Raw genomic sequence first — 5,115 nt, forward strand, 5'->3', positions numbered from 1 at the left:
ATTAATCCTTCTTTATCCAGACCCTGACTTGGAGCTGGCATCTGTGGCGATGCTGGATGGTAAAGTGACCATTGAGCGTTTCAGAGCAGAAGCCCTGGAAGGGCTTAGAGAGCCCTTTGTTTCCATCTGGACTCTGCTACTAAGCAGTGGTGAGATGTTGGGTCAGTCACTACCTTTCATTTCCAGGACTACAACAAGGAGAAGGAAGGTGGATGCTATAATTCTCATGGTCCTTTGTAGTCTGATAGCTTAAGATTTTAATTTAGTTTTGACATGCCCAAAGAATCATAATCTAAGGTTTTCTGCCAGAGGTAGGGAAAGGCTGGGTAGACTAGCCAAATCACAAACATTACAGAATTCATGTGCTATCTTTGCATGATAACATTACTCACTCTGGGTCAGACATATTTTTTTCCCCATTGTCTGTCACACGTTTCCATTGTACACTTTGGGAAGCCTCAAGATTGTGGGCAGCTCAGCCTCCATTTCTTCTTCATAACGGTACCCAATATCTCTAATCTGGTATCTTTAATCTGGTAGTGGCTTTAATCTCACCCGCTATAAACAAGCGCTGGACCCAAACCAGGCTAAGTAGATGCTGCTTTCCTTGTAATCTGGCCCTGGGGAAAATCAGAAGAGGTTGTTAGTGTGTGGCGTCAGTCCAGTCTACTCTTGTCTTGGCTGTTCCTGAAGTAATACCGGTCCTGGACTTTCTGCTTCCAGTAGCTTCTGCACCCACAACAGTGTTCCCAACCTGGAACCCAGCCTTCTGGCTGATTATGAGAGCCCTAATTCCATGATTTCCTCTTTTGCAATGTTAGGCAATATCAGCTTTTACTGTGTGCAAACACAGATCCATAAACATCCAAGATTTTTCTGTTGACCATCCTAAATGTGGACTTGTGATAAGAATATTTCTGTGTTTCAGGTATTTCCAGGAATACTGGGAAGAATCATCGAGGCCACTGATATTATATATAAATATATATATATAAATATATAATATCCCCTTGTTTTTAGGCACTAGAGTAGACAGACTTAAGTCAAATCTTAGATATGATGTCTGTGGTATCCTAATAACTTTCCTGAAGTCCCTAAGCCTTAGTTTTCTTTTTATAAAGTAAACATAATAATAATACTAGCTATAGAGAATGGTTGGAATGGTTAAAGGCAATTCATCATAAGTTATCAATCAAAATTGGTTTTGATTATACTTGTAGTCATGAAAGCTTGCGTTATGGTGCTGTGTTGGATCTTATCTGTCTCTGGGGACCCCAGATAACTGTGAGCAGAGAGAATGATAATAATAGTAGTTATAACAAATGATATAATAGCAAGGTACATACACTTATATAACACCATAGCCCAGGTAGCTCCTAAGCATTTCATATATTAACTTACTTGTTCCTTGGAACCATGTTTCGTGGCAGGCACTTTTATTATTTCCCTTTACAATGAGGAATTAAGACAGAAATACGACTGGCTATAGACTTCCAGAAATTCTGTTGTTGTTTTTTTTAAGCTGACAAAAGAAGGCTGGGCAGATGGGCTAATACCACACAGAGCTTGCAGAATTTGTGTTCTTTTTCTGCTCAGCATTCCTGGTCTCAGGGAAGGCTTTGGAGAGAGGGAGGGGGAAGTAGTTAATCAGTAGGCATGACTCATGGCTGGGTCTGTGCTCCTGAATTTGTTCTCAAAGTGAGTTCATTGTGTTTATCTCAAATAGACAGGCAGCCCCATTTCTTGTTGGTTTAGCTTCGTTTCTATTGAATTACTGAGCTGCTAGGACTGGGGCATGTGGGCAGTGAAAGGCAGCAGAGTTAAAAGAGACTCTGTCTTCAGCAAATAAGGAATTCCCTAGCAACCTTTTTGGCACTTAGTTGGGTGTATCCAGACCCAAAAAGATGAGCTTAATTACGCCGAAAGAAAGGAAGGAGATGAGCTGAATTACTTTGCCTCAGTTGCAGTTATGAAGACAAGGATCAGCTCTCCTTCTGGGGCGCTGGCCTACGAAAAAGACATTTCCTGCTTGGGAGAGAGGGAAGATGGTGCAGAACCATGGGGGACATGAGTTTAGGTTTGAATAAGGAGGCAGGTCAGGGAGATGGAGGCTTCCCTTCATCGAGCCCCTGCCCACGGACACTCTTAAAGACTGGGGAAGCAGTGACCACCTATCAGAGCTCCACCTCTCTCCAAAGTTAGTTTTCAGCTGTGGGGATGCAGGTCTAAAATCCCAGCTACTCAGGAGGTACAGGTGGGAAGATGATCAGCTCAAGGTCAGCATAGGCCAAGTAATGAGAACCTAGCTCAAGAGCAAAAATAAAGGTAAAGGGACTGGGACATGGCTCAAGTGGTAAAGCATGTGTCTAGTGCATGTAATGCTCTGGGTTCAATTTTCAGTACTGCTACCTCCCCCCCCCAAAAAAAAAGGAAGGAAGGAAGGAAAGAATTACTTTAACTTCCCAGCCCGTCTCCCCCCAACCCCGATGCCTGATGCACATGCCCTCCTGCCAACTGTTTACTCTTCAATGACCCCTGTCCCTTGGTATCACCACCCTCCATGTTCTCTATTTTACCAAGTGGTATTGAGATGAAAGCCTTGGCGGGGAGGACCTAGCTCGTAGGCCAGGGGAGCTCAGAGGATGGGGTGGCACTGAGGTAGCCTTGGAGACCAAGCAGATTTGACTAGATCTTCTGGCTTGGCAAGAGTGGTTCCTAAACACATTTGCTGTGTGATTTTGAGAGCATGAAGTAAGGTTTCTGAGGTTCAAATTCCTCCTTTGGAAAATGGGGATTAAAGCTACGATTCCTATGGGAAGTAAGGAAGATCGAAGACTCAGCACTGTGGATGATGCAGAAGGAAATGTGGATACACGGAGCTATCACGATTGTGGTGATATCGACGCATGCCCTTGTACCTGTTGGTTCCATTTGAAAGCTTAGGGCTTGGTGTGAGAGTTGTGGCTTTTTTTGGTTCACACACCCAGGAGGTGTGATGGCTGGGAGGGAGGTCACCATCTGCCCAGACATGCTCACAGCCTTTATTGTTCAGTACTGAGGACAGAATTGTTGCACCAGGATGGGAGTGGTGGGGGGATGTGGGACTGGCGAGTCTTGGCTCACATGCAAAGCCTGCTTCTCCCGGGCTTCTCTGCACCCTTACCTGAGCTCTGGAAACCCACTGCTATGTTCCTGCATGCTCCCTGCTTCCTAAGGATGTCTCAAATGATAACTATTCTTTCGTGACAGGATATTCTGGTAGGTAGGAATGATGGGAGGTACTGGGGAATGTGGGTTTTCTCCAGGAGACAGAGAGGAAGTCACAGCTAGCTGCTTGATCTGGTCACCAGGGTTTTACGTTTCTGTCCACTTGATCATTTCCTATCCCTGCCTGCCACTTTCTCTTGGCTGAGCCCCAGGAGACAATTTGTAGCTATTTCCACTGGTAGAATTGCTGACTTAGAGGCTCACTTGTGGTGAGGACACTTAAACAGGGATAGGGGCTGGGCCCAGTCTTCTGAACATTGAATGTCCTATTGGGCAAGAACCCAGTGGCTTGGTCACAACTATGGCAGGGGAGTGGCATGGGCTCTCTTTGGACCCAGCTCTGAGTTCTGGGCTGTCTCCAGCATGGGTGTAGAAGAAATCCCCCCCTTTCTATGACAAGCAGCCCACATCCTAGTGTCTGAGTCCCCACTGCTCTCTGCGTGCCCAGCTGCCTGTGTGCAGGTGGTTGAGCAGTGGGAACACTGAGGCAGTCAGTCACTGGGTTCTGAAACAGAAGCCTGGAGAGACTTACTGGGGGTCTCTACTCTGCCTCCAGGCTCTGTCAGGGAGCATCTTCTCCAGAGATGTCTCATAACAGTTGTGCCTTTCCTAAGACCCTGGGCTGCCTTTCCTAAGAGTTCCTTCATGCCTGGCAGCATGCAGCTTCTGCTGGGAAGCCCCATGGCTCTGCTAATTGCTTTCTAGACTACATCAGAAGGCTCTGTGGGATGTTTTCTGCCTTGGTGGGTGGGGCTGGAGAGACATTTTTCCATCAGTCCAAGTTTGTCTTCCTGCAGAGACTTCTTTTTTTCTTTTAGGTACCAAATTTCTTTATTTGAAGGAAGGGTACAAATTAAAAGAATTTAGGAGGTTCTGGTACAACTTATAGAAAAGGTAATGATAACCCCAAACGTGCATGCACTGCCCTGGTGACCAGAAGTCCCGTGTGGCTTTGGGGGAATCAACCCAAGGCTTAGCTCTCATCACCTCTTCCCAGAGTGTGCTTGTCAAAGAGATACTCTGCCATGCCAGATTCAGGGGCTCCCATCCTGCGCAAGTTGATGACATGGTCACCCAATTCTTTGATGGATTTCACCTGCTCATTCAGGTAATGAGTCTCAATGAAGTCCACAAGTGGGGGTCATTTTTGTCAGTGGCCAGTTTGTGCAGTTCCAGTAGTGACTGATTCACACTTTTTTCCAAGTGCAGTGCACACTCCATCGCATTCAGCCCGCTTTCCCATCATCACGGTCTGGTTTCTTGACATCCTGCAGGAAGATGCGGCCACCTCGCTGGTTCTGCAGCTTTATCAGTTTCTCTGCATGCTCTCTCTCCTCATGAGATTGGTGAAGGAAATACTCGCCAAAGGTCTTCGAAGCCACATCATCTCGGTCAAAGTAGTAAGACATGGACAGGTAGACCTAGGAGGTGTAGAGCTCCAGGTTGATCTGGCGGTTGATGGCGGCCTCCGAGTCCTGGTGGTAGTTCTGGCGCACCTGCGAAGGGGATGCGGTCGTCATGGCGGCGGCTAGGCCCTGGCGGAGGCCCGGGGGCGGTCCCAGGACCGAGGTGGCGGGAGGTTGGTGGCTCGGAGTGGGCGGCTGGGATGGGAGAGGTGGAGGGGTCAAGAAGCACGGTGGAAGCAGGAAACCGCAGCGACTCTCGGCGGCGGCGGCGAGGGGATCGTCTGGCCCCTGCAGAGACCTTTAAAGAAATCCTTTGACTGATGCTAATCTTTATGTCCAGGGACCTCCTTTGCCTGTTTTCTGGATCTCATACCATATATGCCTCCAGTCTTGCATTTTGCTGGTTAATTGGAAATGAGTCTCTCAAACATTCCCCACCCCT

General features: G+C 47.3%; 1 pseudogene; it reads right to left on the minus strand.

Annotated features, from left to right (window-relative positions):
• Positions 1 to 4,151: 4,151 nt before the first annotated feature.
• LOC122103264 lies at positions 4,152 to 4,826 on the minus strand (annotated as a pseudogene).
• Between the last annotated feature and the right edge of the window lie 289 nt (positions 4,827 to 5,115).

The sequence above is a fragment of the Dipodomys spectabilis genome, unplaced genomic scaffold, assembly GCF_019054845.1.
Source record: "Dipodomys spectabilis isolate Male_0828 unplaced genomic scaffold, ASM1905484v1 ptg000018l, whole genome shotgun sequence".
Taxonomy (NCBI): Eukaryota; Metazoa; Chordata; class Mammalia; order Rodentia; family Heteromyidae; genus Dipodomys; species Dipodomys spectabilis.